Genomic DNA, 13,537 nt, shown 5'->3' with positions numbered 1-13,537 from the left:
TGAACGGAAGGCCTCTCCAGTTTGTCTGACGAACCGGTTTCAGGCTCTGTCTCAGGCTGATACTGATCTTCGGCTTGACATGGCTGCTTGTCCTGTTCCAGAGGTTGCCCCTCAGTCTGCAAGATCCGGGCGGTCGCAGAGGGTGGGCTTACTGGTAGTTGGGAGCTCCAACGTCAGGCGCGTAATGGGGCCCCTTAGGGATATGGCAGCAAGAGAGGGGAAGAAAACCAATGTGCACTCCGTGTGCATACCGGGGGGAGTCATTCCAGATGTGGAAAGGGTCCTTCCGGATGCCATGAAGGGTACAGGGTGCACCCATCTGCAGGTGGTCGCTCATGTCGGCACCAATGATGTGTGTCGCTATGGATCCGAGGAAATCCTCTCTGGCTTCCGGCGGCAATCTGATTTGGTGAAGACTGCCAGTCTCGCTAGCGGGATGAAAGCAGAGCTCACCATCTGCAGCATCGTCGACAGGACTGACTGCGGACCTTTGGTACAGAGCCGAGTGGAGGGTCTGAATCAGAGGCTGAGACGGTTCTGCGACCGTGTGGGCTGCAGATTCCTCGACTTGCGCCATAGGGTGATGGGGTTTCGGGTTCCGCTGGATAGGTCAGGAGTCCATTACACGCAACAAGCGGCTACACGGGTAGCAGGGGTTGTGTGGCGTGGGCTGGGCGGCTTTTTAGGTTAGATGGCCTTGGGCAAGTACAGAAAGGCCAACAGCCTCAACGGGTGCAGGGCAAAGTCAGGACATGCGGGGACCAAGCAGCAATCGGTATTGTAATTGTAAACTGTCGAAGCTGCGTTGGTAAAGTACCGGAACTTCAAGCGCTGATAGAAAGCACCGAAGCCGAAATCGTTATAGGTACAGAAAACTGGTTGAAACCAGAGATAAATTCTGCCGCAATTTTTACAAAGGTACAGACGGTGTTTAGGAAGGATAGATTGCATGCAACCGGTGGTGGCGTGTTCGTCGCTGTTAGTAGTAGTTTATCCTGTAGTGAAATAGAAGTGGATAGTTCCTGTGAATTATTATGGGTGGAGGTTTCACTCAACAACCGAGCTAGGTTAATAATTGACTCCTTTTACCGACCTCCCGACTCAACAGCATTAGTGGCAGAACAACTGAGAGAAAATTTGGAATACATTTCACATAAATTTTATCAGCATGTTATAGTCTTAGGTGGAGATTTCAATTTACCAGATATAGACTGGGACACTCAGATGTTTAGGACGGGTGGTAGGGACAGAGCATCGAGTGACATTATACTGAGTGCACTATCCGAAAATTACCTCGAGCAATTAAACAGAGAACCGACTCGTGGAGATAACATTTTGGACCTACTGATAACAAACAGACCCGAACTTTTCGACTCTGTATGTACAGAACAGGGAATCAGTGATCATAAGGCCGTTGCAGCATCCCTGAATATGGAAGTTAGTAGGAATATAAAAAAAAGGGAGGAAGGTTTATCTGTTTAGCAAGAGTAATAGAAGGCAGATTTCAGACTACCTAACAGATCAAAACGAAAATTTCTGTTCCGACACTGACAATGTTGAGTGTTTATGGAAAAAGTTCAAGGCAATCGTAAAATGCGTTTTAGACAGGTACGTGCCGAGTAAAACTGTGAGGGACGGGAAAAACCCACCGTGGTAAAACAACAAAGTTAGGAAACTACTGCGAAAGCAAAGAGAGCTTCACTCTAAGTTTAAACGCAGCCAAAACCTCTCAGACAAACAGAAGCTAAACGATGTCAAAGTTCGCGTAAGGTGGGCTATGCGTGAAGCGTTCAGTGAATTCGAAAGTAAAATTCTATGTAGCGACTTGACAGAAAATCCTAGGAAGTTCTGGTCTTACGGTAAATCAGTAAGTGGCTCGAAACAGCATATCCAGACACTCCGGGATGATGATGGCATTGAAACAGAGGATGACACGCGTAAAGCTGAAATACTAAACACCTTTTTCCAAAGCTGTTTCACTGAGGAAGACCGCACTGCAGTTCCTTCTCTAAATCCTCGCACAAACGAAAAAATGGCTGTCATCGAAATAAGTGTCCAAGGAATAGAAAAGCAACTGGAATCACTCAACAGAGGAAAGTCCACTGGACCTGACGGGATACCAATTCGATTCTACACAGAGTACGCGAAAGAACTTGTCCCCCTTCTAACAGCCGTGTACCGCAAGTCTCTAGAGGAACGGAAGGTACCAAATGATTGGAAAAGAGCACAGGTAGTCCCAGTCTTCAAGAAGGGTCGTCGAGCAGATGCGCAAAACTATAGACCTATATCTCTGACGTCGATCTGTTGTAGAATTTTAGAACATGTTTTTTGCTCGAGTATCATGTCGTTTTTGGAAACCCAGAATCTACTATGTGTGAGACCCAACTCGCTTTATTTGTTCATGAGACCCAGAAAATATTAGATACAGGCTCCCAGGTAGATGCTATTTTTCTTGACTTCCGGAAGGCGTTCGATACTGTTCCGCACTGTCGCCTAGTAACAAACTAAGAGCCTACAGAATATCAGACCAGCTGTGTGGCTGGATTGAAGAGTTTTTAGCAAACAGAACACAGCATGTTGTTATCAATGGAGAGACGTCTACAGACGTTAAAGTAACCTCTGGCGTGCCACAGGGGAGTGTTATGGGACCATTGCTTTTCACAATATATATAAATGACCTAGTAGATAGTGTCGGAAGTTCCATGCGGCTTTTCGCGGATGATGCTGTAGTATACAGAGAAGTTGCAGCATTAGAAAATTGTAGCGAAATGCAGGAAGATCTGCAGCGGATAGGCACTTGGTGCAGGGAGTGGCAACTGACCCTTAACATAGACAAATGTAATGTATTGCGAATACATAGAAAGAAGGATCCTTAATTGTATGATTATATGATAGCGGAACAAACACTGGTAGCAGTTACTTCTGTAAAATATCTGGGAGTATGCGTGCGGAACGATTTGAAGTGGAATGATCATATAAAATTAATTGTTGGTAAGGCGGGTACCGGGTTGAGAGTCATTGGGAGAGTCCTTAGAAAATGTAGTCCATCAACAAAGGAGGTGGCTTACAAAACACTCGTTCGACCTATAATTGAGTATTGTTCATCAGTGTGGGATCCGTACCAGATCGGGTTGATGGAGGAGATAGAGAAGATCCAAAGAAGAGCGGCGCGTTTCGTCACAGGGTTATTTGGTAACCGTGATAGCGTTACGGAGATGTTTAACAAACTCAAGTGGCAGACTCTGCAAGAGAGGCGCTCTGCATCGCGGTGTAGCTTGCTCGCCAGGTTTCGAGAGGGTGCGTTTCTGGATGAGGTATCGAATATATTGCTTCCCCCTACTTATACCTCCCAAGGAGATTACGAATGTAAAATTAGAGAGATTAGAGCGCGCACGGAGGCTTTCAGACAGTCGTTCTTCCCGCGAACCATACGCGACTGGAACAGGAAAGGGAGGTAATGACAGTGGCACGGAAAGTGCCCTCCGCCACACACCGTTGGGTGGCTTGCGGAGTATAAATGTAGATGTCGATGTAGATGTCTCTTAGACACCACATTAACAGTGCGTGGTGCAGTGGGTGACGTATTACTGCTTGAGTCAAGCACACTAAGCAGTCACCTCACTCCGGCACACTTATTCCGTACATTGCAAACATGTGAGTGCGACATGCTTAACTCTTTGTTTGCCGTGTAACCAACTCGTGCACAATGCGTTAATTTCATTACAATCAATACCTGACTTTATAAGAGGACAATGTTACGCGATCTCAGTGTGGCGTGGGGATGGCGCTGATATCAATGAAAATTAGTTTTTGTTATACTGATAGGTGTTTCGCAATATGTCTCACTTGGACCATACTCGGCATCGCAGGCTGCTGTGGCCGAGCGGTTCTAGACGCTTCAGTCTCGAACCGCGCAACCGCTACGGCGCAGGTTCGAATCCTGCCTCGGGCATGGATGTGCGTGATATCCTTAGGTTAATTAGGTTTAAGTAGTTCTAGGTTCTAGAGGACTGATGACCGCAGATGTTAAGTCCCATAGTGCTTAGAGCCAATTGAACCTTTTTTTTTTTTTTCACCACGTAAATATACGCGAGAGCCAAGGCATAAAGCAAGAGACAGATGCAGAAGGTTGCTGAGAGCCATTTGAACCATACTTGGCATCATTTCCGTACCTAGTTTGAATGTAGTCAGACACGTAAAAGTCCGGTTTTTTTTCAATATGCAAATATTGGTGAATATTAGCGACGGAGTCACGTAATTAATCATATAGTGATGCTCATATATTCGTCCATTTTCTACCAGACATAGTGTAATCACACAATATTGGAAGACCACCAAAATCTCCAACAATTATACCAACACAGGGGTCTTCTAGAGGCCCTGTGTAAAAAGAGGTACCCAGTAAAATGTTGCGTGCGCCCACGATCTCTCAGTGTACTACATTTTCCTACAAACGATGTGCTTAGATGAAAATGAGAATGGAGCTCTGTGACGGATTCGAAACTGTGTTTATACAGTTCACCAAAACGAATTCACAACTTCCTATGAAGCTGGTAGGAGAGACGTTTTTGATACGGAACAGATTTGTTGTACGCGATAAGCGCTTCCGAATGGTGTTGAGTGGTAGCCACTGTTCAAACAGTGTTGTGAAACTGCGAGGCGAACAGATCAATGCTCCTTCCACATTCCATAGATAACGGCTCTGTTGAGACACAAATTAACTTGACTTAATGTGTCTGATTCTTTCCTGGGGGAAAATACGACGGCGTGCTGAAAAGTAGTACCTCCGAATTTTTTATGTAAACGTATTGAAGTTTTTAAATAAAACGAACTTTATTAACACTCTACATCCATATTCTTCATTCATGATCGATGACAGTGAACCCAATTCGTCGGATTGTTGCAGATGTCACAGCGTTCGTATGTAGCCTGGCACTGTCGTGCTGAAATACAGGGTGCTCCGTGTGTGAACGAACTCTTCGAATTCGAAACTCGATTATAGGATGCTGTTTCTCACCCACCGATATAGTTACGTTACACACCGCCATGTTACACGCTATGCGATGATGGTTTGCTAAGTCTGGTATATTTCCATGGAAGAAGGGAGCATTTTTGTTACGCCTTCATGGCCGCCAAGCTCGCTTATTCCAAGAATCGTGTAAAGAATTTCAACAATATATAAAAAACAGCTCATCCTTGACAGCCGTCTGAATTCACCAAAGTGTCGATTGCGACTGAAAATGAAGAAAGCCAAGTTTCGTGCTGTTATTAAACATTTTCATTTGAAGGTTTGGATTGCCGCACAAATGAAAACAGAATTAGATTAAGTTAATGCGAACTCTGCACCATTATTGAAAAATGGTTCAAATGGCTCTGAGCACTATGAGACTTAGCATCTGAGGTCATCAGTCCCCTAGAACTTAGAACTACTTAAACCTAACTAACCTAAGGACATCGTACACATCCATGCCCGAGCGGTCGCGCGGTTCCAGACTGAAGCGCCTAGAACCGCTCGGCCACACTGGCCGGCTACCATTATTGAAGATAATTTATTGAAGATCATTTACTTTTAGATTAATTAATTTAAACATAGTCGGACAAGCACCGCACACGAAGTGCGCTCGGGCCGGTCAATTGAGGTTACCACAAAGGAAGCCGTTGAATAAGACCATGATATCGTAATGCAAGATCGCCGAACAAAAATTGTGGAACTGCTGAGACTGTTGGCACCTCAACTGAGTAAAAGCATGATATCCTGCACATAATATTGACTGTGAAGAAGCTGTGTGCGAGGTGTGCGCTGCGATTGCTCACAGTCTACCAAAAGCGCATCCGACACACTTCAACACAGTGCCTGCCGATGTTTAATCGCAATCCGCAAGGCATTTTGCCCCGATTTGTGACTGTTGATGAAACCTTGATACATCATTACACAGCGGAATCAAAACGGCAGTCAAAACAATAGATAAATACTGATGAAAGTGCACCGAAGAAGGCAAAAACTGTTTTGTCAGTTGGTAACATGATGCTCACTACTTATTTTTTTCGCAAAGAGTAATCCTCATATATTACTTGGAAAAAGACAAGACACTATTACGTGTCATAATTGGATCGTCTGAAACTTGCGTTGGCTGAAAACAGACATAGACTGGAACACAAAGTGCTCTTTCGTCAGGATAATGCACTACCCCACACATTAGCGATTAAAATGGCTAAGGTGGACGAACTGGGCTTTTAATTGGTTTCTAATCCATCCCGTTCGCCCCAAGTGACTTCTGCCTGTTGCCTAACTTGAAACTTGGGCTTGCTGGGTAGCAATTATCATCAAATGAGAAACTGATAGTCTCAATCAACGAGTATTTTGCAGAGTATGACAGAGCCAATTTTTCTGGTGGGATGAGAAAGCTGGAGGATTGCTGGACAAAGTGTATATCCCTCAAAGGAGACTACGTCGAGAAGTAAGGTGAGATGTTTACGAAACATTTTTTTCTCGCTTTTTTACCAGACTTAACAAACCACCCTCCTGATTCAGAGCTCTGTGGTGGCAGAGGTCTGCAAATACGAATGTGGACATGAAGACCCAGATGTAGAATGTTAATAACGCCTGTTTTATTTAAAAATCTTTAAGAGTTTTCATATAAAAAAGACGGAGGCATTACTTTTCAGTACACCCGCTTATCTCAACTGAAATACGTGACCAGCGGCGAGACATACAAAAAGCTATGTCCTCCATTTTTGTATAGATTGTAGGTGTCATGAATACGGGAGGTCATAACACAATTCGCATAACTGAGAGTGAAAAATTGCTAAAAGACTTGAGTGTTCCCGTGCCCGGTCTCCTGTGGAAGGACAAATACATACAGACAACGTGATTCTGCAGGAAATCACTGTTTTCATTGTTGTTTATGTTTTGGTACAACTCTGCACGCTAGTCTGCACCGAGCAAGCCTCTTCATCTCAGCATAACTACTGAAACTTATACAGATTTAAAGCTACTTACTGCACTCAAACCCTTGGTCTCGCTTTAAAGTCTTATCCCCCCCCCCCCCCCCCCACTACCACATCCCTCCACTCCCAAACTACCATTTCCTTGATGCTTCAGGATGCGTTCAGTCAACCGATCCCATCCTATAGTCAAGCTGTGCCATACATTAATCTTCTACACACTCGATTCATTATCTTTTCATTAATTATGCGCACTTCAATATAATGTTAAGCATTTTTCTGTAGCACTGCATTTCACAATATTCTTGTCCGGACTTTTTCTCCTCCACGATCCCCTTCGTTTCAAAGATACACTTCAGACGAATACCTTCAGAAAAAAAAAACTTTCTAACACAATTACACTGACTGAAATAAATCGCAGCACCAAGAAGGACTTGTGTGACATAAGCTAAAGTTGCTTGGTAGATGCCTTCCTGCATCTGAGAGACGATCTGTATTCAGATTTCGCGGCAGTCGCATAAGGGTGGCTACTAGCGCCACTAAGAGTATGCAAATCAGGTTTGCTTTAAATACAAGCTGTAACGGTTGTGAGCGTTAGTTGCCTTTCATATTGGACGTGGTGAGTTGATTTTAGCCGAGAATGCCTTTAAGGCGGCAAAAGAATAGAAAGCACTCCGTCTTCTTGCTTGGTAGATGCCTTCCTGCATCTGAGAGACGATCTGTATTCAGATTTCGCGGCAGTCGCATAAGGGTGGCTACTAGCGCCACTAAGAGTATGCAAATCAGGTTTGCTTTAAATACAAGCTGTAACGGTTGTGAGCGTTAGTTGCCTTTCATATTGGACGTGGTGAGTTGATTTTAGCCGAGAATGCCTTTAAGGCGACAAAAGAATAGAAAGCACTCCGTCTTCTTGCTTGGTAGATGCCTTCCTGCATCTGAGAGACGATCTGTATTCAGATTTCGCGGCAGTCGCATAAGGGTGGCTACTAGCGCCACTAAGAGTATGCAAATCAGGTTTGCTTTAAATACAAGCTGTAACGGTTGTGAGCGTTAGTTGCCTTTCATATTGGACGTGGTGAGTTGATTTTAGCCGAGAATGCCTTTAAGGCGGCAAAAGAATAGAAAGCACTCCGTCTTCTTGCTTGGTAGATGCCTTCCTGCATCTGAGAGACGATCTGTATTCAGATTTCGCGGCAGTCGCATAAGGGTGGCTACTAGCGCCACTAAGAGTATGCAAATCAGGTTTGCTTTAAATACAAGCTGTAACGGTTGTGAGCGTTAGTTGCCTTTCATATTGGACGTGGTGAGTTGATTTTAGCCGAGAATGCCTTTAAGGTGACAAACGAATAGAAAGCACTCCGTCTTCAGGTCACAAGTGGCCCATCGGGACCATCCGACCGCCGTATCATCCTCAGCTCAGGATGCGGATAGGAGGGGCGTGTGGTCAGCACACCACTCTCCCGGTCGTTATGATGGTTTTATTTGACCGGAGCCGCTACTATTCGGTCGAGTAGCTCCTCAACTGGCATCACAAGGCTGAGTGCACCCCGAAAAATGGCAACAGCGCATGGCGGCCTGGATGGTCACCCATCCAAACGCCGGCCACGCCCGACAGCGCTTAACTTCGGTGATCTGACGGGAACCGATGTATCCACTCCGGCAAGGCCGTTACCCTTAAGGCGACAATGACCCCATTATCAATACCTGACTAAACTTGAACGAGTCGTGTAATAGGTTTGCGAGAAGTTTATTGTTCCTTCTGAGACATTGTAGAAAGATGTGGCAGGAACGTAGCCACAGTACATGAATGCTGGCAGCGGTGATCATGAGAATATACGGTCGCAAGAAGAGTACTGACGACCATTTGGCATTACCGAGAGGGAAGACATCGTGTTCGGGGTATAACTCTGGCGCGTCGTACTGCATCTGCAGCAACATTTTGAGCAGCAGTTGGTACTACAGCGACACAACGAACTGTTACAAATCGTTTACTTCAAGGACAGCTCCGAGCCAGATGCCCTTTAGTGTGTATTCCACTGACTCGAAACCACCGCCATATGCGACTTCAATGGTGTAAAGCGAGAGCTCATTGGATGGCAGGGTTGAGATCTGTTATGTTTTCTGATGAAAGCTGGTTCTTCCACAGTGCCAGTGATGGCCGTCGGTTGGTTAGAAGGAGGCGAGATGAAGGCCTTCAACCAACCTGTCTGCCACATAGGCACACTGGACATACACCTCGAGTTCCGGTGTGGGGTCCGATTTCCTACGACAGCAGGAGCGCTTTCCTGGTTATCCCACGTAACCTGACTGCAAAAATATGTACGTCACTCTGGTAATTCGACCTGTTGTGCTGCCGTTCATGAACTGCATTCCAGGGGGTGTTTTCCGATAGAATGATGTTCACTTACATACGGCTGTTGTAACTCAACATGCTCTGCAGAGTGTCGATATATTGCCTTGGCCTGCTCGAACATTAGATCTGTCTCCAATCAAGCACATGTGGGACATTATCAGACGTCATCCACAAACAGCATTAACAGACCTTTTATTGACCAGCCAAGTGCAGCAGGCACGCAACTCTCACAAACTGGCATCCAGCACCTTTACAACACAATGCACGCACACTTGCATGCTTGCAATCAACATTCTGACGGTTACAGCGGTTATTAATGTACCAACATTTCACATTTGCAGTGGCAAGTCAACCGTTTACATTTTCTAGCCTCTTGCAATGTTAATCATTTAAATATGTTACCTAATGTATTTCCGAAATTTCATTGCTCTACATTAATTAGGTTTTGGTGCTGCGATTTCTTTTCCGTCAGTGTATGTGCGATGTTAACAAATGTTTCTTTTTCATAATCAATTTTTTTTCTGTTGCTGCCTACACTTTATATACTATCTACTCAGCCCATCGTCAGTTATTTTGCTGCCCGCACACAAAAACTCATTTACCACTTGTAGTTTCTCATATCATAATCTAATTCCCTCAGCATCGCCTAAATTAATTCGGTTACATTCCATTACTTGTTTTACTTATGTTGATATTTATCTCATATCCTCTTTTCAGGATACTATCCATTTAGATGAAGTGATGAAAGCACTTATAAGTAGAAATACTAAAGAGAACAGCTGAACTAATTTCTATGCAATCTGACTGGATTAAATATTTTTTTTACCGCAAAGAAATCTGCTTGATCCCTTCCGCTCTCCTCTCCCACTTTCAGCATTAAGCGCAAAATAAACACAGTCTAAAAGTCAGGCGTTTGTTTTGTAAACAGTTGATTCACTCCATCTTGTGACCCTCTGCCACCAGCTGTTACTAGCCGCCGGCCGGACACGATAATATTGACCGCTATGCAGCTTCGATAAAGCGAGTTTATCAGAAAAAAATGGACGGACCGTTACGGCTTGAATATAATGCGGGCACTGGCTCTGCTTACGACCTCGGGCAAAAATTAGCCTCTGCGTTCACTTATCAGAAAGTTCTTAAGGGCGGAAAAGCATCTGTAAAAGACTGTTATCTTGTAAGGAAGCATACGATGTAGACAAAGGATCCATAAACCGAAACCGATTAAACTGATGTAATAGTGGAGATGACTTCAAGCAAATGAAGTGTAATGACATTTGTTGAGGTCTTGGGATACTGAAGAGCCATTGACCACAGCAGTGGAACCGTGTATGACACTTTGGAGGGCATAATATATGGCTTGCAATATTATACTCCATATTTCGGTATCCCTCCACAGAATGCCGGCTAAGAATTAGAGAAAATATACCTGCGATCAAAGGGAAAAGAAAATCTCTGTAAATGTACAGTCCGAATTCTTCAGTACGAGAGAAGAGCGGTTGTGAGATCAGTGACGCGGCGTTGAGGCGTATGACGATAATCTTGTCAACAAGCATAAGTGAAAGGACCACTCTATGAATGAAATTTATTTCGGAAAGCGAGGTCGATGTGAAGTCTGACCAGTGCAGCTATGGTAACTTGAGACAGAATGAGCTAGCAGCAATGTCAATGAAATCGACAGAGGTCGTTCAGCTAGTCAGTTGGCCAGATAACAAATTCCGATCGATGTGGCTAACACCAACGCAAAGTAATATGCGAGAAGATTTCTTATTTGATGGAATCTGTAGTGTCGATTGATTACAAGCCACCATTTATTTTTATTTTTATTCTTAAGTTTTTGCCCTGTGGTACCGCTGCACTTCACATTCGTCACAGTGTAAAATGAAAATGAAATTCACCGAAAATATTGATAACTATCTTATATGAGCATTTTCGCTGGTTTAACAATTAATTTATGAAGATTGCAAATAATTTTAGAGATGCTATATAAATTGTGTAAGATAATAATAAAATTACGAATAAGCTATTTAAGGAAAACAGTCAGTTTAACGCTTAGAAAAATTAAAAAAGTATTCTCGAGATTCAACAATGTAAATAATGACTTTAGCTTTTTCAACTTCTTTCTGAAATAAGTATTTTCAGGTATTATTTAATATTTCGTGTTCATATCCTTTGTCACACTTCCTGCATTTACAACGCAAATGGTCAACATGTCCCTTTTTGTGGTCGCCACGGTCGCAAATGAAAGTATTAGTAACGTTTAAGCTGTGGAGCCTCCCCCCATGAACCATGGACCTTGCCGTTGGTGGGGAGGCTTGCGTGCCTCAGCGATACAGATGGCCGTACCGTAGGTGCAACCACAACGGCGGGGTATCTGTTGAGAGGCCAGACAAACGTGTGGTTCCTGAAGAGGGGCAGCAGCCTTTTCAGTAGTTGCAGGGGCAACAGTCTGGATGATTGACTGATCTGGCCTTGTAACACTAACCAAAACGGCCTTGCTGTGCTGGTACTGCGAACGGCTGAAAGCAAAGGGAAACTACAGCCGTAATTTTTCCCGAGGGCATGCAGCTTTACTGTATGATTAAATGATGATGGCGTCCTCTTGGGTAAAATATTCCGGAGGTAAAATAGTCCCCCATTCGGATCTCCGGGCGGGGACTACTCAAGAGGACGTCGTTATCAGGAGAAAGAAAACTGGCGTTCTACGGATCGGAGCGTGGAATGTCAGATCCCTTAATCGGGCAGGCAGGTTAGAAAATTTAAAAAGGGAAATGGATATGTTAAAGTTAGATATAGTGGGAATTAGTGAAGTTCGGTGGCAGGAGGAACAAGACTTTTGGTCAGGTGAATACCGGGTTATAAATACAAAATCAAATAGGGGTAATGCAGGAGTAGGTTTAATAATGAATAAAAAAAATAGGAGTAAGGGTAAGCTACTACAAACAGCATAGTGAACGCATTATTGTGTCCAAGATAGACACGAAGCCCACGCCTACTACAGTAGTACAAGTTTATATGCTAACTAGCTCTGCAGATGATGAAGAAATTGATGAAATATATGTTGAGATAAAAGAAATTATTCAGGTAGTGAAGGGAGACGAAAATTTAATAGACATGGGTGACTGCAATTCGAGAGTAGGAAAAGGGAGAGAAGGAAACATAGTAGGTGAATATGGATTGGGGCTAAGAAATGAAAGAGGAGCCGGCCGGGGTGGTCTCGCGATTCTAGGCGCGCAGTCCGGAACCGTGCGACTGCTACGGTCGCAAGTTCGAATCCTGCCTCGGGCATGGATGTGTGTGATGTCCTTAGGTTATTTAGGTTTAAGTAGTTCTAAGTTCTAGGGGACTGATGACCACAGCTGTTAAGTCCCATAGTGCTCAGAGCCATTTGAACCATTTTTGAACGAAAGAGGAAGCCGTCTGGTAGAATTTTGCGCAGAGCATAACTTAATCATAGCTAACACTTGGTTCAAGAATCATGAAAGAAGGTTATGTACATGGAAGAACCCTGGAGATATTAAAAGGTATCAAATAGATTATATAATGGTAAGGCAGAGATTTAGGAACCAGGTTTTAAATTGTAAGACATTTCCAGTGGCAGATGTGGACTCTGACCACAATCTATTGGTTATGAACTGTAGATTAAAACTGAAGAAACTGCAAGAAGGTGGGAATTTCAGGAGAGGGGACCTGGATAAACTGACTAAACCAGAGGTTGTACAGAGTTTCATGGTGAGTGTAATGAAACAATTGGCAAGAATGGGGGAAAGAAATACAGTAGAAGAAGAATGGGTAGCTTTCAGGGATGAAATAGTGAAGGCAGCAGAGGATCAAGTAGGTAAAAAGACGAGGGCTAGTAGAAATCCATGGGTAACAGAAGAGATACTGAATTTAATTGATGAAAGGAGAAAATATAAAAATGCACTAAATGAAACAGGCAAAAAGGAATACAAATGTCTCAAAAAAGATATCGACAGGAAGTGCAAAATAGCTAAGCAGGGATGGCTAGAGGACAAATGTAAGGATGTAGAGGCTTATCTCTCTAGGGGTAAGATAGATACTGCCTACAGGAAAATTAAAGAGACCTTTGGAGAAAGGAGAACCACTTGCATGAATATCAAGGGCTCTGATAGAAACCCAGTTCTAAGCAAAGAAGGGAAAGCAGAAAGGTGGAAGGAATATACAGAGGATCTATACAAGGGCGATGTACTTGAGGGGAATATTATGGAAATGGAAGAGGAT

This window comes from Schistocerca piceifrons, chromosome 1 (assembly GCF_021461385.2).
Source record: "Schistocerca piceifrons isolate TAMUIC-IGC-003096 chromosome 1, iqSchPice1.1, whole genome shotgun sequence".
Lineage (NCBI taxonomy): Eukaryota > Metazoa > Arthropoda > Insecta > Orthoptera > Acrididae > Schistocerca > Schistocerca piceifrons.
This window is presented reverse-complemented; position numbering follows the sequence as displayed.